Source organism: Dromiciops gliroides, chromosome 2 (genome assembly GCF_019393635.1).
Source record: "Dromiciops gliroides isolate mDroGli1 chromosome 2, mDroGli1.pri, whole genome shotgun sequence".
NCBI lineage: Eukaryota > Metazoa > Chordata > Mammalia > Microbiotheria > Microbiotheriidae > Dromiciops > Dromiciops gliroides.
In genome coordinates, this window is record NC_057862.1 from 342688303 (window position 1) to 342712725 (window position 24423).

The 24423-nt window shown below is 40.4% G+C and overlaps 1 protein-coding gene across 1 annotated transcript in view; it reads left to right on the forward strand.

Annotated features, from left to right (window-relative positions):
• DOCK2 (dedicator of cytokinesis 2) overlaps nucleotides 1-24423 on the forward strand; it is a 500741-nt gene that overhangs the window by 162342 nt on the left and 313976 nt on the right. The gene's annotated exons all lie outside the window — the stretch shown is intronic.

A 24423-nucleotide genomic window follows, 5' to 3' on the forward strand; every position in this document is an offset into this window, starting at 1 on the left:
CCTCCTGAATCCCAGGGCTGGTGCTTCATTCACTGTGCCACCTAGCTGCCCCTATATTAATCTTTATATTAAAATGATAAAGTTTTCTAAAGGGCTGATTGAGATATGATGGAAAATACAGAGTTAGGTCATAGTGACCTATAAAATGCAATCTTATACAAATCAGCTTCTAGAGGACATTGTTGCACCATACATGAAGAGACTTATAAATAACTGTGAATTCTATATCTCAGGGTCTCGGACCATATTGGGCAGAGCATAGACTCCATCTTTATTTCTCTTAGTAAAGGTCACTTTCATTGCCCAGAGAGGCTTACCAGTTTCTTTATCTTTCTTTCTTTTTTTTCTTTTTTGTGGGGCAATGAGGGTAAGTGACTCTGCCCAGAGTGACACAGCTAGTAAGTGTCAAGTGTCTGAGGCCAGATTTTGAACTCAGGTCTTCCTGAATCCAGGGCTGGTGCTTTGTCCACTGTGCCACCTAGCTGCCCCTACCAGTTTCTTTTTTACACTAGTTCGACTTCCTCATTTTACAGATGTAGAAACTGAAGCCCAAAGAGGTTAATTGACTGACCCAAGGTCACAGAGGTCTGTGTCAGAGGTGAGGACTATGAGAGTCATCATTTATTCATCCTTGCTTTTTCATGAAAAACATTTATCAAGCACAAACTCAGATAGCTATGATACACAATATTACATAATTACATTAGAGAGATGCGTGAGCTCTGAGGAAGCAGATCTTGCAGACATAATAATAGCTGGCATTTGCATAGCACTTTAAGGTTTGTAAAATACTCTACATGCATTATTTCATTTGATTCTCAAAACAACCCTGTGACATAGGCGCTGTTATTAGCCTCATTTTATAGATGAGGAAATTGAAGCTGAGAAAGTTTAAGTGACTTGGCCAGGGTCACATGGCTAGTAAGTGTCTTAGGCACAGGGTTTAAATTCGAGTTCTCACCCCATCTGGCTATCTCCACCATGCCACCCGAGGGCTAATCACAGGGGACACCCTAATAAAGATAGCCCCTGCCCTCAAGGAGCTTATAGTTGAATCGGAGGAATGGAGTCAGCACACAAAAGGAGGCAGGAAAGAGGAATAAGGGGACCAGGAGGTACCCTGGTACAGGAGGAGCATCTGGTTCAATAGCACTGCAGCAGATGCAGAGTGGAGTAAGGCACAATGTCCAGATTGTTTCCTCTAGAGGGAAGACGTTGGGAGGATTCTGGTATTTCACCTTCTAAGTCCTCCAATCAGAAGGGAGCGAGGGGCTGTGGGAGACTGTGCCAGGAAGGCTTGAGTTAGCAGCATGATGATGAGATTAGAGGTTAGTTTCACAACTAGGCAAGAGCATCTTGTTCTTGGAATTGAAACCGGACAGAGCGGCAGGGAAGGTGGTGACCCTCTGGTGGCAGTGGTAATTTACTCACCTGCTTGTTCCCTATACTAATGAAATTTCACGATTATAGTCCTTACCTTTGGGGCAGGTACAGTAGATAGAGTGCTGAACCTGACGCCAGGAAGACATCTTCCTGAGTTCAAATCCAGCCTCAGACGTTAACTAGCTATGTGACCCTAGGCAAGTCACTTAACCCTGATTAAACAGACTCAAGTAGATAGTGACATGTCTACAGTCACCAGCTTGTAAGTGGTAAAGTGGTGACTTCATCTCACGTTTTTGGAGTCCATTTCCAGTACATCTTCTTTCTCTTATACCCTATTACCTGCCTCTCAACGTGGATGCATCAGAAAGATCTGTACTTGGGATGAAAAAGAAAAAAAAAAACGTCCACAAGGTTTTCTGCTTAAGTTTTTGTTGTTGTTCTGGTAAACCAAGCAGAAGGTATAAGAAATACCTAGAAGGAAGAGTGAGACAGCAATTTCTTAGCTTCTCTCTCACAGTTGTGAATGTGACTCTAATGCATCTTTCTCTTGGTTGTTGCCAGCTCTTTGAACTTGCCAGTTTCTTCCCCCCTGTGGGATACGGGATAAAGTTATGGTTAGCTGGGTCTAGCCTGTCCTTCTCTGTTGTGCAGGAGAGGTGTGGTGGGAAGAATCCTGAAAGTTGGGTGGGGAAATACTGGGATCTCCCCATTCCTGGCTCTAACATTTACTATTTGTGTGACTGTTGGTACCATAGAAAGAGCACTGGCTGTGGGATCAGAGGGCTTGTTATCTTAAATAATTTTACCTCTCTGGGCCTCAGACTCATCATCTGTAAGACGGGCGAAGAATAACGGGTAATCCCTGAGTTGTTCTTGCAGCTCTAAATCTTTGATTCTCTTTGAGCCTCCGCTTCCTCACCCACAAATGGGTATAATAATATGTGAACCACTTAGCTCACAGGATTATTGTGAGGAAAGGACTTTGTAAGCCTTAAAGCCCTAGAGAAGTGGGACCTGTTCTTATTTACTGTCTGGGATCCAGGAGCATCTTTCTGTCTTACTTTGCTTCCAGTTGGTCATGTGAAATGCAAACATACTCGGAGTTCATGGGTTTTAAATAACTAGATGCTTTATTCTTTCCCCTCTCTCAAGAACCATAAAAATAGAGACTTGTAGATGGGTGGAATCCTAGCTGTGAGCTAAGCGAATTTCTTCCGTAATTTTTTTTGTAATTTAAAACTGAAAAAAAACCCACTTTAATTAATATACAATGAGAGCCATAAACCATTGAAAAAGCTTACCCTTCTTACTCTTGTAATTAACTTCTTGAAATTTTAGTTGGTAAAATCAGTTTTGCAGAAGTAGATTAGCATCTTTTATTTTGGTCAGCTGCAATATAAAAATATACACTTTATGCTATATGGTGGCTGTGGGCTTCACCTAGTTCCTGAGCATTTACCACGGATTACACAACCCCACATGGACTACCAGGAACTTAACTAAACTTGGTTGATAGCAATGATGGCAGTGGTGGTAGCAGTATGACCTTGACTTTGTTCAATGCCAAATGATCAGGTCAACTTCAAGAAATGTGAGCTCCTCACCAGAGACCTGCATACAAGGCAAAACTGTGGGATCATCTGTTTGGTGTATTGTCTTTTCATAAATGAGCACCAGGATAGCTCCATTACAGGGTATGGTGGATAGATTGCTCTGAGATTCACCTTTCAAGTATTGGCAATGAAGCCACCCAAGTGATATGGATGTGGGAACAATTGTACTAACTCATGCACCAGCCCTCCCTGACAACCTCTGTGAATCATTGTGCAAATGAACGGGGTTAATTCTTTAACAAGGCTTGGAAATTCATGCCCTGATTTTTCATCATTTTATCATCTCATCCATTTCCCACCGTACCCTACAACCCCCAAGCCTGTTTTCTTCCCAGCAGATGCAAGGAAGATGAATATTTTAAATCAGTACTTGCTGGTTCTCATGTGACATAAATTGTCACCTGATCCAGACAAGTGGTCAACTGTCTCTTTACAAGGCCGATTAAAAGGGTATGCCTTTCATATCTGCCTACACAGCACTGAGATGGACCAGAATATGTCCTGGGCAGTCAGCCATGATTGAGCCTAGATATCAGTCAATTTTATTGATTTTTTTCCCCTGACACTTTCAGAAAACCTCTTTTGCCCTAAAAGTAGCTGATCTCTCGAAACCCTTTGCCATTTCTTTCCTGAGTATATTCACTGGACAAGGGAGCGAGCAAATGCCATTACCAACCTTGGCTCAGCACATGATTAGGGATCTTTGTAGACTATTTATAAACTGGGCGGGGGGGGGGGGGGGGAGGGAGGGACACAGCTTTCCTGGAATCTTAGAGATGGAAGGGGCCTGCTGCCTCATTTAATCTAAACTTGGCCTTTTATAGAGGGGAGGAAAACTGAAAACCCATGGAGGGGAAGTGTTTTGCCTGAGCTTGCTCAACTTCATCAATGGCAGTGCTGAGGCACCATCTTAATTCTCCTGACTCCCTAAGCTAGCTGTCTGTCACTGTAGCAACTCTGACTTTAAATTGTTCAATTTTAAAATTGAAAATCCCTTTGCAGAAATTTGTTGCTACATTGGAAATAGCCCAATACCAGTTTCTTTTTCTTCCTCATGCCAGTCCTTCTCTACCACCAGTTATTAAAAAAACAAAACAAAAAAAAACAACGGTGCTAGAATAATAAAAGAGAAGCATACCCAGGCACTGGGGATGACATAAACCTTGATATCCATACCTGCAGTTATTATTGATGGGACTGGCAGCCAAGCGAGTGACAGGATTGTTCATCCTTGTAAACAACTAGTTTTATAGCAGAGGGTTTAGAGCTGGAAGGGATTGTATTGGTCATTTAGTCAGAACCCCTCATTTGACAGAGAAGGAGTCTAAGGGTCTGTGGTAGAGTGAGCTAAGATGGGGCACTGTATGGGACCTGGAGTCTGAAAGATGAGAATATGAATCCTGCCTCAAAAACTGATTAGCTATGTTGGCCTGGGCAAGATACTTAACCTCGCTGTGACTTTATTTCCTTATCTGTAAACTGGGGCTAATAATAGGAGGTACCTCCCAAGGTTGTTGCGAGGATCAAGTGAGATAACTTACATGAGGCACTTTGTAAACCTTAAAACACTATATAAATTCTAGCTAGCAGTTTAGAGCTAGGATCTGGGGACCTTGAATGTTACTGCATTCAATCCCTGCAGTTGACCAATGAGGATAGAGGCCTGCAAAAATTCAGTGACTTGCCCAAAGTCTCATAGGTGATAGAAGTGGGTTTTGAATCTAGGTACTATGACATCAAGTCCAGAATTTTTTTTTCTTCACAGCATTGTGTTTGTGGGAATTAAGTGACAGAGTTGGGATGTGGACCCACATCTTCCCTACTATAAATTTGGTTGATCTACATGGAAATGGAAATTTTCATAACTCTTCAATTTTTTCTACTTTACCATGATACCTGTTTCATTGTTCAAGTCAAGTATGGAAACTTCTCTGATTTTTCTGAGAAAGTTTTTGGTCTACTTATCCATGATTTATATTTTTGCCTTATGCCCTCTGTTTCCTAATCCTTAGGAGGAAGAATAGCAGCGAAAGAAAATTGACAGGATGCAAATTCATTCCCTTTGCCTTTTGTTAGGTCTAGTGAAATAATATTGAACATTTGGGCCAAAATGCATTTTGGAGATCTTATAAACATGATTTTGGTTCAGTCATACTTTTCCAGTCTGTTGTGACCACAGATGGTTTTGTTCTGTTTGAACTGGTTTTTCATTCTCTGGTGATTGGCAAATGTGCACATTGCTACCACCCTGGGGTAGGCCCATATCTCTTCCTGCCTGGACTATTGCAATAGCAGCTGGTTGGTCTTCCTGCCACAAGTCAGTCACTGGTGCAGCCCATCGTCCACTCAAGGTGATTTTCTTAAAATGCAGGTATGCTCACAGCATTCCCCTACTCGTTGAGCTCCAGTGGCTCCCTGTCACCTCTAGGATCAAGTAGAAAAGCCTCTGTTTAGGGCAGCAAGGTGGCGCAGTGGATAAAGTACTGGTCTTGGATGCAGGAGGACAGAGTTCAAAATCTGGCCTCAGACACTTGACACTAGCTGTGTGACCCTGGGCAAGTCACTTAACCCCGCATTACAACCACAAAAAAAACACAAACAAAAAACAACAACAACAACCAAAGAAAAGCCTCTGCTTGGTCTTGAAGCTCTTCTTAGCCAACTTCCTACCCCACCTTTTTAGTTTTCATATGCCTTATACCATACAACTCCTATATCTGCTTGTGATCCAGTGACACCGTGCTCTTCCTCAAGGAAGACACTTCCTTTTCCAACTCTGACCATTTTCATTGGTCGTCCTCCATGTCTACAATACTCTCCCTCCTCATCTCTGCCTCCAAGATTCCCTTGCTTCTTTCAAGTTCCAGCTAAGATACTACCTTCTATAGGAAGTCTTTCCCCATCCTCCTTAATTCAACTGCCTTCCCTTTGTTGACTATTTCCTATTTATCCTGTACACAGTATATTTATTTGTTTGTTTTGTTTTGTTTTTAGTGAGTCAACTGGGGTTAAGTGACTTGCCCAGGGTCACACAGCTAGTAAGTGTTAAGTGTCTGAGGCTGGATTTGAACTCAGGTACTCCTGACTCCAGGGCCGGTGCTCTATCCACTGTGCCACCTAGCTGCCCCCACAGTATATTTATACATAGTTGTTTGCATGTTGTCTCTCCCATTAGATTGTGAGTTCCTTGATGGCAGGGACTATTTTTTGCCCTTTTGTTTTGTTTCCCGAGTGCTAAGCACAGTGCCTGACACATAGCAGGTGTTTAATAAATGATTTTGACTGACCAACTGACATTATTCTTCTCTCTCAATTCCATTCTTCTAAGCCACAGGGTCACCTCCATTAGGTAGAGTTTCCAATCCTATGAATACAAATTGCTCTCTGCCTGGGATGGCATTGCCTACTACAAATACTGCACAAGTCCTTTGAGTCTCTTGGAGGTGCTGGACTCTGTTAGCAGTCATTATGTGTCTGGGTGGTATGTAACTTCTGTGGAAAATAAATTTTCATTTGGATGACCCTCCCTACATCTGCTCAAAGAGGATGGTGGAGTCAACTTCTGGTGACTTATGGGCCGTTAAAGTCAACATGTTTGAGAAATTGGGTCCTGGAATAGCAGAGGTTCCAGCAAGGGACAGGTGGATCTGAATACAGATAGGTAGAGTCCTGAGATGCTGAAGAATCATGCTACTGCTATTACCTCTAATCAAAAGACTGCATAGCTAAATTAAGGGCTACGAAGGTTAATGATGATACATTCTTTTTTAGTATCAAAGATTAACATGATAAGTTGCATATTAAAGTTAATTCAGACACAGTGCTAATGGAGGAGACATACAAAATTAATTTCTACAGTACCTCATAAATTATGATCACTCATTCTTTTCTAGCTGGTAGTCTTGGTCTTGCCAAGTACAGCATGCATTTTGGAAGTAGGCGTGTTTTCTCTTTGGCGTAGTGCCTTTCTTCCCCGAGGAATTTCCAAAGCCGTGTTCCCTTTAATTCTTAGTCACTTTCAGAATTCTGCAGGGCGTTTCCTACAAGGATATGTGAGATTCACCACCAGGCATCATGGGTTAAATAGTCAATGGAAAAGTTGGAATCAGCCCAGGGAAGGCAGGGTCTAAGAAAGGAAAAGGAAATTCAAGAAAAAATGAATGAAGCTAAGTTCATTGTGAATGGCAGGAGAGATTCCAGATGCCATGCATTTTTAGTGACATTCAATGACTATTTACTGAATACTTGACACTCTTTGCAAGCCATAGAGGGGGATACAAAGAAGAATGAATTGTCCTTGCTCTCTAGGAACTGAAAGTTGCTCGAATTCCCAGATTCCCCACCTGAACATGACCTCTTCTTTCTTAAGTTAAAAGGACTTCTTCTTTTCACATCTCATATTCTGCCTTTTCTTATAGACATTTGTGTATATATCTAAATGTCTTGTTGCAGTTCTGTATCCCAAAGTACCTGTTACAAGACCTTTTATAAGAGTAAGTTCCTAATAAATGTTTGTTGAATTGAATATTGATGTCTATCCTATATCCACTATACTGACTTTCTCGTTAGCTCAGAGGGTGCTAGCAAGAAAAGCAGCCCCTCAGACATTTATTAATTGTGTGGCCCTGGGCAAGTCACTGAACCTTTCTCAACCTCAGTTTCCACATCCATAAAAATGGAATAGTTAGCACCTACCTCACAGGGTTGTTGTGAGAATCAAGTGAGATAATAGAGTTAAGGCATATTATAAACCTTAAAAGCTCTATGTTGGGGGCAGCTAGGTGGCACAGTAGATAAAGCACTGGCCCTGGATTCAGGAGGACCTGAGTTCAAATCCAGCCTCAGACACTTGACACTTACTAGCTGTGTGACCCTGGGCAAGTCACTTAACCCTCATTGTCCTGCACCCAAAACGAAAAAACAAAAACAAAAACTCTATGTAAATCCTAACTATTTTTATTGCTGCTATGTTAGGATCATAGACCTAGAATTAGAAGGGGCCTTAGAGATTATCTGGCCCAAGCAATTCATTTTACAGATGTGAAGACTGAGGCCTAGAGCCTCAACAAATCAACAAGTGCTTGCTAAACATCTGCTTTATATGAGGCACTCCCTGTATGAAAGGCCTCTGGCATTTAAGATGTAATTTAAACTGATCTGTGGGTAAAATAGAATTCTTGGAGTGGTTGGTGAGGAGGGAATGCATTCCTTGAGGCTACATAGGTAATAAGTAGCAGAATCAAGGTCCAAACTTAAATCCCCTGACTCAGAATCCCATGCATTCTTTCCTGTTCTCCTTCATCCCATTGCTGCGTAGCACCTGTTTCTATTGCCCTTTACATTTTATGAGACCCTTTCCTCACAGCAGCCTGATGAGGTAGGTAATATAATATCATTATCCTTCTTTTGCACATGAGGAAACTGAGGCTCAAAGAGGTTAACTGGCTTATCCAGGATCTCATAACTAATCAAGTGCCAGAGTCAGGGTTATAGCCAAAGTCTTCTGATTATAAGCCTCGTCCAATTAGGGTCCTTCTCTCGAAGGGGAATATTTAACAATATAATCTTCACTTTCTTTCCCTTAGTCAGGAATGATGCTCTGCTCTTTTAATGTCTTGGATCATATAGATAGATAATATTCTGAGTAGTATTCATCCTGGGAAAAGGTCACCTAGTCTTTCTTAAACCACCTGGGCCATGGAACTTCAGGCTGCCTGCCGGTATTCTTTGAGCTTTGCCTCACATTTTCCTGACCCCGATGATCACTGCAATGATCTAAGATTGTTAGTTCGGAACAAATAAATTAAATCCAACAAGTGCTTATTCAGCACCTTCTCTCTCTCTCTCAGGCACTGTGCTAGGTACGGAGGATATACCATCCAAAAAAAGGAGCTATTGCCCTCAAGGAGATTATATTCAATTTGCAATGGGGAGAAATAATGTGCATAGAAAATTAATTACAAATACAGAGTAATTCTGCAAAAGAGAGCATTAGCATGGGGCAAGAATCAAGATGAGCTTCTTGTAGAAACCTGACATTTGACCCTGAGCTTTGAGGGAAGTTAGGTGCTACTTTATGAAGTGGCAGTGAACTTGGCACGAGGGACAGCCTTTACAAAGGTGAAGAGGTGGGAGGTGTGATATGAGGAGCAACAAAAAGTCTGGTTTGATTGGAACATAGAGTGTAGAAGGAATGTAATGTGGAGATAACCTGGAACAATAGGTTGGACGCTAGATTGAATGGCTTTAAAAGCCAAACCAATAGAGTTTGGCAAGTGGGCATTAATGGAGCTTCTTGAAGTAGGGGTAGTGATGTGGTTAGACTTACGTTTAAGACATATCAATTTAGCAGCTCTGTGGAGTTTAGATTGGAGACAGTACAGAAGTGACCTGAATCAGGATGACCAATAAAGAGGTTATGGCCATTGTCTAGGAGAGAGATGAGGGCTTGAACTAAAATGGTGGCCATGTGAGTAGAGAGAAAGGGACAGATGTCAGATAGAATCCATTCTCCTTCTTAGCTCATCATCATGGGAACGTGACTAATCTGAAGTCTTGCTTTTTTCAGCTTCCCTACTTCCCTTATTCAGTAGATATCATTATTATCTCCATCTTCAAAACTTTAGTGACTGACTCAGAAAGGATTGGAATGTGTGTCCCCTCTGATATATCTTGTATTCTCCTCAGTACTAAATGCAGGGCTTCTTAATTTATTGAATACAAGTCTTTGCCTGAGATACTGTGGAATAAGAACGATAAAAACAACCCAGACAAGATCCTTTCTCATTAGTAGCTTGTAGTTCTGTGGTATATACACTAACACATTCTAATAAACAAGTCATAAATATGTTCAAAGTAGCGGCCTTATACCAAACAGGAGCAAGTAATAATTAAGAGGAGCAGAATGGAAGGTATAATTGAGTTATGTGGCTTTTCCTTCTTTATATGTTTCTTTGTGCATGTTTATATCCCTTTTATGTATTTATATTGGTCTTGTCTATCTCATTAGAAAGGGAACTTCCCATGGATGGAGACCCATCTCTCCTTGCATCCTTAATTAATTAATTCAACTGACATTTATTAGGTACCCACTGTGTGAAATGTAGTACGCTAGACTCTGGAGGATGAGCAAAGATAAATAAGAACTCCCTTGCCTTCAAGTTGATCACAATCTAGTATAAAAAAGTTACCTATGTGGAAAACTGCAGAGTCATGGAATGTCAGAACTTTCAGGAAAGGGGGAAGAGAATAATAGTTTATGTATTTATTTGTTTATGTATCTCTCTATCTCTCTGTCTATTTATTCATCCATTAATTTATCTATTTATTCATCCATTAATTAATTAATTAATTAATTAATTCATTCATTCATTCAGTTATTCACTCATTCATTCATTCAGTTATTCATTCATTCATTTAAATTAGTTTTAATTGGTATCTTCTGCTTCTTACATCATTGTAGTTATTCCAAGTATCCCTCCCCACTCACCATCCCAGAAAGTCATTCCATATAGCAAGTAGTACTTTTTTAGAGAGGAAAAAAAATTACTGCAATGGATTAATACATTGAAAAAGTTTGAAAACATGCACAATGTGTAACACCTGTGAACCTCCCACCTCCATGAAGGGGTGGTTTGGGGATGTCTTCTCATATCCATTGACTAGAATACTACTTGGCCTTTATAGTTTTGTTATATTTACTTTTGACTTTTTTTTTGGTGTGTCATTGTTTTTTCCATTTTCATTGTTGTAGATACTATGTATATTGTTTTCTTGTCTCTTTTTACTTCACTTTACATCAGTTCATATTGATCTTTCCCTGCTTCTCTGTATTTATCATAAATCATTTCTTATGGCATAACTTTACATGTATGTGCCACAATTTGTTTAGACATTGCTTGATTGATGGATTTCTACTTTGTTTCTGATCTCTTTGCAATCACAAAAAGTAATGTTATCAATACATTGGTATTTTTGACATATGGGGATTTTCATCTTAATTGACAATTTCCTTGGGGATTAAGCCCCCCAGTAGCAGAGTCTCTAGTTGAACAGGGTATAGGACATTTTAGTCACTTTATTTGCATAATTCCAAATACCTTCCCAAACTGTTTGTACCATTTTACAGCTCCACAAACAATCTATTAGTGTACCTAGCATTCCACAACCCTTCCAACACTGACTATTTTTATTTTTTTGTCATTTTTGTCAGTTTACAGGGTGTGAGGTGAAACCTGAGGGTTGTTTTGATTTGTATTTCTCTTATCATTAGAGATTTGGAGCAGAAAATATGTGTCAGGCGCTGTGTTAAGCCCTTTACAAATATTATTTCATTTACTTTTCACAACAACCTTGTAGGGTAGGTGCAGTTATTGTGTCCTCATATTACAGTTGAGGAAACTGAGGCATATAGAGGAGAAAAAACTTGCCCAGGGTCACACAGCTAGTAAATGTCTAGAGGTTGGATTTGAAATCTGGTCTCCTTGGCGCTAGACCCAGTGATCTGTTCATTGTACTCCTGAGTTACTTTTCAGAGGAGGGCTCAGAGATTGTCTAGTCCAGATGTGGAGCCCCAACAAGCCTACAGATATATTTCAGGGGGGTCTATGAACTTGAATAGAAAAATACATCTTTATTTTTATTAATCTCTAACTGAAATTTATCACTTCTTTTGATTATGATTATAGGCCACAAAACATGATTCTGAGAAGGGGTCCATAGGTTTTTTTCCAACCTGCCAGAAACAGTTAAGAATTCTTGTTCTAGTTTAACTCCCTCATTTTAGAGATCTTGAAATTAAAGTCAGGGTAGGTGAAATAGGTCATGTAGTCTATCAGTCACTCAGTCAATAAGCATTTATTAAGCACTTCTGTGTGCTAGGCATTGTGCTGAGCTGGTTTGTAGCAGAGATGGTATTAGAACCCAGCCTAGTTCTTTCTTTTTTACAATAGAATTTTAAACCCTCTTAGAATTTAGTACTGGGAGCATTTCCCATGTTGTTGCCTGGCCAAGAAAACTGTATTATCTTCTCCTTCTCTCTTATTTCTTCTCCTCCTATCACTCTTCCTAGTTTTCTTTTTATCTCTTACTCTTTCCTATTTTTTTAGTATGAAAGGATATGGGAAAAAAGGCATTTCAGTCCACATTAGAAACCCGGACCTAACATCAAATTAATGTTTGTTTGTTTTCTCCTTTACGTCAGTATTTGCCTGCATCCTTCTAACATTGGGAGTCACCTTGGCCCTGATTCCATGTGACACCCTGAGGAATGGAGGCTACGGTATCTAATACTCCTCTGGGCCATCCTTGGTCTCAGAATCCATCACTCAAAGACTTTAAAAATGACATTAAGCCAGGAGGGGAAATTCTCCCCACTTTCAAATTTAGAAGAAAAAAGAAGACTCAACTCTGTGCTGATTTTTTTGCTTCTTTGAAGTTTGCCTCTGATTGCAGCAGCTTGTTTGAATCACATAGCTATTCTCCTAGTTGTCTCCGGTGTGGAACAAGATGTTTTTCTTGTTGCTTTAATGTGTGAGAATGTTAATGACAGCATCAGGCTCCCCCTTCCTTTGGAGCTGCTACATGGTAGGGTTCAGATGATGATGTGGTGATAAAACCATCCTATTTGGCTAATGGAAAACACTTCATTGGACTCAAAAAAAAGCTTTCCATTCCTTTTTCTAAAATAATGGGTCTCTCTCATAATCTTGTAACATAAAACAGGCTATTCTTATTGTGTGCTTTTTGACCCCAAACATTTAAACTCTACATTGAGCCATCATTTCCCATTGTAGAATGTCATCTTGGTGTGGGTCTGTGTCACAGTGATAGAGTTTGGCATTGGGTTCCTAAGATTATACCTACCTTGGCATTATAGGAAGGAGGATCTGTGATAAATGGCATTAAACAACATTAAATGAATGTCTTCTCCCCACTCATCCCTGCACACACAGTCCCTAAATCACCAAAAGTACTATAAAATGGAAATCAGAGAATGCTTGCTTGAACCATCATTTAGCCTATACTCAATCACTCTCAGGACTTTTCAACATCCTCATGAGCAGCTTGCCTCTTTCTGAGTCTGACTGTCTTTGTTAGAAGCCCAGACTTCCATGAGGGGCTCCAGCCATGCTCATTTCATGCCCTGCTTCACTTAATCTCCAGACTTTTCCACTTCTTTACCAGGTGGCTTGTATACCTTCCTTTCCTCACTTTCCCACTGCCTTGTATACATTGTCTTCCATTAGCATATAAACTCCTTGTGTGTTGTTCTTGTTTTTCATTTGTGTCCGACTCTTTGTGACCCCATTTGTGGCTTTCTTGGCAAAGATACTGCAGTGGTTTGCCATTTCCTTCTCCAGCTCATTTCTACAGATGTGGAAATGGAAGCAAACAGGGTTAAATGACTCTGCCAGAGTCACACAGCTAGTAAGGGTCTGAGGCCATATTTGAACTCAAGAAAATGAGTTTTCCTGATTCCAAGCCCAGTGCTCTATCCACTGCACTACCCCCTTCCTTGTAGGTCTTTGTTTCTACTTGTATACCCAGAGATTATCGAAGCATGCAGCATATAGTAAGTGCATAGTAAATGCCCCATCTCTTATTTTCTCCCTGTGCACACACATGGTGAAGTGAGAATTTTAGTTTGTACACAAATAGTTGAGTTGAAAACCCCTACTAGAGGTTCAGTTCTCTAGATATTTCAAGCAAAAGTGTTCTGAGTTTGAGTCAGTCAGTTAACAAGCATTTATATTAAGTGGCTACTCTGTACCCAATGGTGTGTTAGGGACTGGGGATACAAAGACGAAATAAACTAACCCTGCCCTCAAAGATCTTCCTTCCATCCTAACAAGACAAACTGCATCTAGTCTAACAAGTAAAATCAACAATCTAATTGAAGGGTGGTAGTGGTAATACAAATGTTAGAAAATAAGCCAAATACATAAGTAAATATAATACAATTAATCATATGAATACATAGGAAAGATCTAGTTAGAGTATTTCAGCAGAGAGAGGACCTTTATTGTAGAAGGCATCTAAGGAGGTTTCATGGAGGAGAGGTTACCTGACATGAACCTTTATCACTTAAGATAGATATTTTTTGTTCCTTGAAACAGCATCTAAATCAGGCTCACAGACAGGTGGGACTTGCATCACTGAACAGCTAAGTTTTGTGATGTGGGTTTGTTACTGCTCCCACCCATAAATGGGTATCTCTTATTTGGAATGGGGGCCCATGTAACTGGAAGAAAGAAAGGTCCTTGAGGTTCTCCCAAAGGACAGAGACACCTGGACTATGGGTCTCCTTACATGGAAGGGAGAGACAATGAAATCTAGGTGGGTTAGACATGAGGGGATAAGCATTTTTTTATGGCGATCTCTGGGTCCTTCTAAATTGACATGAGTGAGAGATGTCACTGAATGAAGGTCAAACAGGGACAAGGGTTGTTTGGAACAGCTCATCTCAGCCGTGAAGAAGCCCTGACATATTTCTTCCCTTGCATGGGTTTGAGATGGCCCACACTGCTTTGATGGAAATCTTCCTTTTAAGCCTGGCAGCCAAGTTTATTCACATAAAGGCAGCTCAGTACAGCCCTAAGGTTTTTCCATTTGCTTTTCTTTCCATTAGCTGGAGATAGGAGGTGGGTGAAACAAAGCCTCTTACCAGAGTAAGTGAGACTCATCTCATGCTGCATTAGGAATGCAATTTGTCTAAACATTAATATAGCTGTGTAAGTATATACATAATAGATTTCATAAATCACACATTGGGGCCATGACTCAATTGACCAAATCTGCATCTGGCTTTTCATTTTATTAAAAGATCTTTTTGCAGAGGGAAATTAAATGTTAACCAGTGAGCTTTCTATAAGGAGATTGGTCAGCATTTACAGTGTGAATGATATTTGGAAGTTTGCTGTGTAAGGAGACATGTAGGTATCTATCACAATGCATGTTTTATGGGCCTAAGTGCTATTTGGAAAGGGTCAGAAGGAAGCGGGCATGCAACTTCTGGAGAGCAGTGATGAAGTGGTATTGAAAGTCTTTCATTACATATTAATTTAGGACATGAAATTTTGAGGTCTCAATTGTACATATTTTATTTAATCTCTGTCTCTCTTAAAGGAAGCAATGTAGCACAATGAATAGATGCTGCATCTGGAATTAGGAAGACATGGGTACCCATGACAGACACTTATTAGCGGTGGAATCCTGTATAATACATTTAAACCTACATGAGCCTCAGTTTCCACAACTGTTAAATGGAGATAACAATAGTTACTTAGTGAATTAAATAGGACAACATATGTAAAATGCCTTACAAACACTAAAGCACTATATAATTGTCAGCTGTTATTATTACATGATATATGTGTAATATTGCTATGCATTAATTCATTATGAACTATACTTAGAAATTTAGAACCACATTTAGAAAAGTTCAGCTAGTGGCAAGGATGAGTTTTTTCTTCACATACACACATATGCATCCTATCCACAAAGGAACTATGATTTTGTCAGTGTGGAGAAATTCCACTGTAACAACTCCCTCCATACATGCAGACCACAATCCATCTCTGACTTCAATTGCTCAATCAATTAACAAACTTTAATTAAATGTCTTTTATATACTCATCACTGTGTTAGGCACTGGGGACATAAATATAAAAATGAAATAATCCTTCCAGGAGCTCTTATTTTGGTGGAGGAGCTTACATTCTATTAGACTTAGTAAAGAAATCCTTGGGGGTTCCTGAGACTCAGGGAGGTTGAATGACTTGTTGATGACTTCACAGGTAGTATCAAGGTTGAGATTTGAACTGAGCCCCTCTGACCTCACCATCCTTAAAAAGAAATACCAATAAGTGAACAGTCATCGTGACCTAATCTTCTACTTAAGTATTTGCTTATGGAAGTTCTGCAGACAAGGCACCAAATTATATACCCTTCTGGGGGCTCTAGATTTTTCTTTATGAGTTTAGCACAAAATCCTGTTTTAGGTTAAATATAAAAGATCTGTGGTAAAAGCCCTACTTTGATTTTGTCTCTAAGTGTGTGTTTGAAATAAGGTTCTGTAAGTACATTTCTTCTTTGGGATTTACTACCTAATTATACTTTCTCACTTACAAGATACCTGAAGAGAATTTTTATAGTGGCGAATTCTGAAACCTCCAAATAGACTGTTTGTTTAACTGGGGAGACATATTTTGCTACTTGGGTTTAATAAAATGGGGATGTACTTTGGGACAGGCTGGGCTGGAGGGGGTGGAATTGAGAAACAATTCTATGTATTGTAATTTGGATCTTTTTCATGGAGGTAAGGAAGGGAAGACCAGGGCTCCTGAAAAATGGGAAGGGAGATGAAGTAGATGGGAATATAGTAGAGTTGTAAATGCTTGCAATCTGAATTGTGATATGAGGTTGGGGGGGGGAGTGGTTATTGATTTCCTTGTGGGTGGAATTAGTTTTCCTCATGACACCAGCTATCTAAGGGAAGTTTGGAGAATAATTTATATCTATTAGGCCGGTATTGTGGCTGTCATCTACTAGGGGGGTGCTGCTATGCACCTCTAAGTAACTTTGAACATTTGCAGATATTTCTAAGAACCAAGTCTGAAAAAATGATAGAAAGCAAGGCTAAACTTATGTGCTTCCCAAAATAAAATCCTGGGTTGTATTCTTTGGTCTTGGCCCCCTCAGAACCAAGGTGTTGATACAAATTTCCCCATATGCCCCATGCTGTGGGTCAGTTGGGTATTTGGGAATCTTGATATAGGATTTTGAACTATTAAGGACTGCAGCCCAGCTTCTCCATCCTTGGGGAGCAGAGCCAAGCTCTCTTAGAAGTCAGTGGGAGCTCAGCCAGCCTGGAGCACACTGTGCCTTAGAGACTGCAGTTCCAATGCAGAGAATGATGATGTAGAATTGAAAGGCAAAGTAGAGAGCTGGGTGACAAAGTTGGGTGACAGCTGCAGTTGAAAGTGAAATTCCAGATAAAGGACGACAGCACTTCACACATACCCCTTGGTTATGCATACATTTTGCAGTGTGGATAACTTAATTTGACTGTCTGTGTGGTTAGTTACATTTCTATCACAACCAATCCACCTTGAACAGGTAAAAATGGTCTTAAGCTACAGAATCTGGGAAAAAAGTTTAGACAAGAAAGGCTTCCAGGTGGTTGTTCTATTTGGGGATATGGAGCTGAGATAGGTTATGGAATATCCTTTATGGAGAGCTTTGAAAAGGATATAGATTCCCATTTGTTAGGGATGATCTGGAATACACATTGCTTCAGCTAGGGCAGGGTGACCCAGGCTTTGCCTTAGAGTGTTAAATTTAGAAGGCACCTTCAGCCATTGCATTCTTTCAGCAATGTAAAAACTACAGAATTTAGCACCAAGAATAATTAAAATAAAACGCTATCAGGTAGGCAGCTGAGGTGCTGTCCTACTTCTCATCCATCCCTGTTAGCCTCCTCAACAGAGAGGACTCGGCTTTCCCTCCTCAGTATGGTATGATACTCTCTACTCCCAACTGAGGGTGTGATTTGTGCCACTTACCTTAGATTAGATTTGTGGTACTTACGCTGGGCACAAAAATTCCTTGCCTTAAGGTCTGTGGATGGACTGTTTGACCTCTTGATTTCATTTGCAGATCCATTTGCTTGTTTCTTCATTTACTAAACTAAATATTCATTAAGCACATCCCATGAATAATGTATTGTACATTAGGTAGGTATTTGGGGAGATACAAAAGTGGGCAAGACATGGTCTCAGCTGCAGTCCCGTTTCTTTTAGAGTTAAATCAATCTGTTGTTGTTGTTCAGTTGTTTTAGTTGTAGCCAACTCTTCGTGACCCTGTTTGGGGTTTTCTTGGCAAAGTGAGTGTCTGAGGCCAGATGTGAAGAATCTGCAAGATTCAAAAGACTCTTGAATACTCAGGAAGATGCTCTGTCCCTTGCACCATGGTAGTTTTAATTATTAAGTATTTACTATGTGGGCAGCCAGGTGGCGCTGTGGATAAAGCACTTGCCCTAGATTCAGGAAGACCTGAGTTCAAATTCGACCTCAGACACTTGACACTAACTGTGTAACCCCAGGCAAGTCACTTAACCCTCATTGCCCTACAAAACAAAAACAAAAACAAACAAACAAACAAAATATATTTACTATGTGCCAGACCCTGACCTAGAGGAAAGATTTGTAATACAAATATAACCAAAAAGAAATACAGTCCTTGCCCTGGAGGTGGAATTTACATTGTGATGGGGGAAGACAACAGATAAAAGGGAGAGAGAAAGTTGGAGGGAAAGGGGGAAAATACCCACATGATGGTGAAGTCCAGAGTTAGGAGCAGAGGCTAGAGAAGAGTGCAGGATGGCTGGCTTGGCCACTTCTTCAAAACACAGGTTCTAGGAGGAACTTACTGATGGGAAGAGGGGGCTGTGGGGCGGAAGGGTCTTCCAGGGTGGGAAAGCTGCTGAGGAGGCATTGTGGCAAAGTCCAGAGAATCAGGGGTGGAACTAGACCAGTCATAAGGAATCTAAAGAAGGATGTGCATTAGAGTGATTAGAATTCCTTCCATGCCATGGGAACCACCCTTATGGACCCATCAGTCATGATTAGCTGTTTCTGTCTCCTTGTCCCCTCCTCCCCCTGGGGAAGAGGGTATGGTTTAACCCAGACTGAATTAACCACTCATTTGGGACTTAAAGTATCTTGATTTTATTTATTGAATTCAATGAAGTTGTCACATTATTTGAATTCACACTGCTGCATTATATCCATTGGGCTGGAGCCAATTACCATATTTTCCATGATTATAACTTCAAATAATGTAAATTTGACTACTTCACAGAATTCATTATTCCTACTAATTGTATTTTGTTTTGTGTTCTAAATTAGATTTTAAGCCTATTGAAGGCAGTAAAACTGCTTTGCACTTCTTTGTATTCACCCAGTATGTCCTGCCTCAAACACTTACTGTCTATCAGTCATTATTAGCTGTTTCTATCTACTTGTCCCCTCCTCCCCCTGGAGAACTGGGCATGGTTTAACCAGACTGAATTAACCACTCATTTGGGACTTAAAGTATATTGACTTTATTTATTGAATTCAATGAACTTGTCACATTATTTGAATTCACCATATTTTCCATGATTATAACTTCGAATAATATAAATTTGACTACTTCACAGGATTCATTATTCCTATTAATTGCATTGTGTTCTAATCTGCAAAATAGGGATAATAAAAGCATCTACCAGTCAGGGTTGTGAGGATAAAATGAGATAACATACATCAAGTACTTTACTAACAGTTAAGGTGTATACAGATAGGTATTAGTATAGACTGACCATGTGATTTCATTGTCATAGTAAGCATTTGATGAAAAAACTACCTCTGCCCATGTAGATCAGAACCTGTTCTGAAACTGATAGTACTTGAGAGTTGACTGGAAGCACTATGAGGTTAAGTGATCTATCCAGAGACACATACATAGCTACTATGTGTTAGAGGTAAATCTTGAATTCAGATCTTTTGGACTTCAAGGCCAGCTGTCTTTACACTGTGCCACACTACTCCTGAGACCTGTTATTTATTTTTTTTTCTCCCTTTTTCATGGTAATGTATTTCCCTTTTAGAATTGTCTCCAGCAAATTGTGATGCAAGTCTTACCTCAGTCAAGTGTCATTCATTACTGGCCTCTTCATCATAGTAAGGATGTACACACACCATCTTCACAGAAGCTGCCTCATGAGGGAGGAATGGATCTTTAGCCCATCAGTCAGAAGGACCACAGTTACTGTTTTCTGTGCCTGAGGTTGTTAAAGCAGTTCCATAAAAAAAGCCTAGTTGTCCTGAAAGATGAGTAGCTGTCTATGTGCAGGTTGTCTGACATTTCTGCACTGGGATCCCTCGTCATTTTTGCCTTTGGAAACCCTTTTTTCCCCCTTCAAAGTTCAGCAAAAGTATTGCTTCCTCCATGAAGATTTCCCTGATCCTTTCTCTTGAAAGGTGCTGCAGGGTAGCAAGGTGGCACAGTGGATAGAGCACCAGCCCTGGATTCAGGAGGACCTGAGTTCAAATTGGGCCTCAGACACTTGACACTTACAAGCTGTGTGACTCTGGGCAAGTCATTTAATCCTCATTGCCCCACACACACAAAAAAAAGGGTGCTGCTTTCCACCCCATGCCACCCCACCCCCATTTTCCTAGAACATTTTGTTTAGACCTCTCCTCTTCTCCTTTGTTCCCATCACACTGTACCTCATATACTTACTTGTATTCTGTATTCTGTCCTAGTAGAGCACCAACTCTGGCAGAGCTGGAGCAGTGGCATTGTTGGCTTCCTAGCCTTGGACCTGAGCACCTTTAGGTGCCTGGCGAATCCTGGTTGAATAGAGGTTTAAGAAATTAGGCAGATCCGGTCATTTGGATAGTAACAGGTATAGGAAGGCAGTGTGGTATAGTGAAAGGAGCAGGGCTTCTGGAGCAGTTTTTCTGCCCTGGATCCCTTTGTTGGTCTGGTGGAGCCTCCATAAGAACCTCTTCTCAGAATCCTATTCTTAGAGGCATACAATAAAATACTGACTCCATGTATTTCCACTGGCTGTCACCCATGCCTGGGATTCTCTCTCCTGCCTTCTCTTGCTTCCTTCAAGTCTCTGCTAAATTTCACCTTGGGGGGGTGGTGCAGCTAGATGACACAGTGGATAAAGCACCAACCCTGGATTCAGGAGGACCTGAGTTCAAATCTGGCTTCAGACACTTGACACTTACTAGCTTTGTGACCTTGGGCAAATCACTTAACCCTCATTGACCTGCTCCCCCCCCCCCAAAAAAAAAATTCCACCTTTGGTAGGAAGTCTTTCCTGGTTTCTCTTAATGGTAGTATCTTCCCCAGCATATACCTTCAGTATATCCTGTACCTATTTTGTTTATATATAATTATTTGCATGATGTCTCCCCCATTAGTTTGTAAGTTCCTTGAGGGCAGCAGCTTTCCTTTGCTTTTCTTTGTATCCCCAGTTCTTGAAACAGTGCCTGGCACATAGTAAGTACTTAATAAATGCTGATTGACTTGACTAAAATAGATAATATTACAAAGGAAACCAATAATACCAAAATACAGTTATCAAAATGATAAAGTATAAAGTTATCAAAAGTTTAAAAATTAAAGTGTATAGACCTTAGGTTAAAAAAAGCCTTTGTTCATGAGTTGGCGGACCCTAGGTTCAAATCCTACCTGTGCTGCCTTCACCTTTGTGACTGTGGACCAGTCACTTAACATCCCTGTGCCTCTTTTCCCTCACCTATAAAATAAGGGAAAGGAGGACTAGATGTCATCTAAGGTCTCTTACAACTCTAGATTTATGATCCTATGATTCTCTCCTCACTCCCCTTCTCCCTCTCCCTCTCCCCCCCCTCCCTCCCTCTCTCTCTCTCTTTCCCTCCCTCCCTCTCTTTCTCTCTCTCTCTCTTCTCTCTCTCTCTCTCTCTCTCTCTCTCTCTCTCTCTCTCTCTCACACACACACACACACACACACACACACACACATGTTTTTAATATGTTTTAGTGGTTTCTGACTCCACTGCCCGTTCCTTTCTTGGACCAACAAAGGAAAGGAGAAATGGAGTGAAAGGATTATTTGTATTCAAAGTGCACCCAACCACAACTCCAAAAAGACTTTAATAGTGTATCACAGCTCAAGAGGGCTACGGATTCAGGTGTTACCTACTGCCAGATTACAAAGGCTTTCTTGGAGATAGAAACCCTGAGTTTCTTTGCACTACATTTTTCTCTCTGCAGCTACAAAAAAAGAACAAAATGCCTTCCTATTACAATATAAAGAGCAGGTGTATCCTTGTTGGTTAAGTGGCCAGTCTGAATTACAATTTGGACTTGTCATCTGACTGCAGATCACCTGGTCTTTTGTCTGGTACTGAATGCCTGAGGCACAGGATTGAAGCTGGATTTACTGATCTCTGATATTCATTAGTGCTGCCTATGAAGATTTATTCAAGGCTCTGCAATATTTATTTTTCAAAACTGTCTCTTTTTTTGTTTGACAATCAAGTAACAATTTGAAAATGCTGCTTCTCGAATGTGATTTTTACAACTCCAATTATGAAGGAGAAAAATTATTTCATTTCTGAACAGAGGAACCATAAGGTTCTTGTAAATTGTGGTTAAAGGGAAGACAAATTACTTTCTGAGAAGCAGACTGCATTATTAATGGCTTCCTCAGCTGAAAACTCGCTGACTCCCCACACTGCCAGCCTCTGCCTAGTTGAGTCTCTGGTTTTCGATAATCTGGGCAACAAATGACTTTCAGATTGATAAACCATTTTTCCTTCTGGGGGCTTATCATATAGCTCCTGCAACCTCAGTGAGTTGTGAACAACACATGGCCACAAGTCTAGTGTCTCCACTCACCTAGCCAGCGCCTTTCTCCTCTGTATTTATAGCTTCATCCATAACTTTATTTCAGAGCCTCAGAGAATTTTGGAATGGGAGGGGAACTTAGAGATCATCTAGCTCAACTGAATCATTTAGAAATGGAGAAATCACATCTCAGAGAGGTGAATTGACTTGCCCAATATGGCACATTCAAAAAGCAAAGGTTCCCAGATCAGTCTTTTCCCTTGAATTCATACCTCCCCAGGGTCCTTGGTATTATAGCTAGAAATCTGATTGACCCATTCTCCACTGCTCCCTATGGGATTCACTTGGCCCCAGCTCATATGAGAACTGTGTTTAAAAGTAACTCCTCATGGCTAACTGCATATAGCTTTCTTCCAGTGGGTAAGATAGATTTGGTTTTCATACAGTGCTCAAGATTGGAAGAGGAATGTAGGATCATAGACGGAGGGCACAAATAGAGATTGGGGACCATGTAGTCTAATCTACTTATTTTATAGATGAGAAAACTGAGTCACAGAGAAGCTCAGTGATGCAGAATGCCACACAGGTAATGAATGGAAGAGCTAACATTCAAATCCAAATTCACATCCAACAATTTTTCTACCAGGCAATGGAAATAATCAGATAGCTTCTGTATTGTCTTTTAGTTGATCCTATTTACAATTAATTGATTTTGTCCTATCACTATCTAAGTCATGGTTCTCTGTCTCTGAAATTACTTCAGGATTTCAGCTGGGCTCTAATGAGTTAAGTTTAGAATTAGAAGTTCTCCCATTGGGGCAGCTAGGTGGTGCAGTGGATAAAGCACTGGCCCTGGATTCAGGAGGACCTGACCTCAAATCTGACCTCAGACACTTGACACTTACTAGCTGTGTGACCCTGGGCAAGTCACTTAACCCTCATTGCCCCACTCAAAAAAAAAAAAAAAGTTCTCCTGTTAATCACTGTTCTATTCTTGCCTTAAGGAAATCTGTTATCTTCGAGGGATCTGCTTGTACACCAGGGAGTCTGGCTTAAGAGGCTGTCTGGTTTGTCATCTAAAGAAGTCTGGTCCTATATCTCTAACCTTGCAGGTGGACTCCAACAATGACCATTTCTTGGTCACAGGAGGAAAGGAGAGGGTTGTGGCTAGCCCCTCATCCCAATTTCCAACCAATCTTATTCTCCTTGATGCCTCACCTCTGCAACCAATCATATTGATTTCACCATTCATGATGTTGAGCTCTTGTAACCAATCATAACTTGTCCCCTGCCTACAAAGTCCTTTTCTTTGTTCTGCATTTCCTAAAAGCTATAAAAGAGAATTGTCCTCCTCATTCAGGGTGTTAGCTTTGCTGAGGAAACTGAGGTCCTATTTATTTGTAGATTTATGCTTTACTATTAAATTGATCATACTTAGAACTCTGTGCCTCAGTTTACCTTAATTTTAATTTACACCATATTCCCAGACAGATTGTTGATGTGTAGTTAACCTTTTTGGCAGTTCCCTTTCATCCCTTATCTGTGTTTAATACTTGTTAGTCGCTGAGAATCACAGTTGAAGAAAACTCAAAGCCAGAAAAAGTAATCTGACTTGTCTAATATCTCTAATCTCTAATTAGAATACAAATGTAATGATAAAGTTGTATACCTGGCATTAGATTAGTAATACAGACTTGCAGGTCACCAGTAATGTTTGGTCAATCAATTAATACTTATTAACGGCCTACCATATGCTGTCTTATAGCTCTAGAGACAGAAGTGAGATGATTTCTTACTTCAAGGAGTTTAAATTGTCATAAGTGGGGTCATACACCTACAGCCATCTATGACCATAATTTTAGAGGTGGAAGGGACTTTGGTGGTCATCAAATCCAGTCCCCTCATTTTACAAATAAACTGAGATCCACAGATTAAATGACTTGCTCAAGGCTATACAGTTAGTAAATGTCTGATTCAGCATTTGAAGTTTCTCTGACTCCAAGTCCATAATACCATGAAGCCTCTTTTGGAT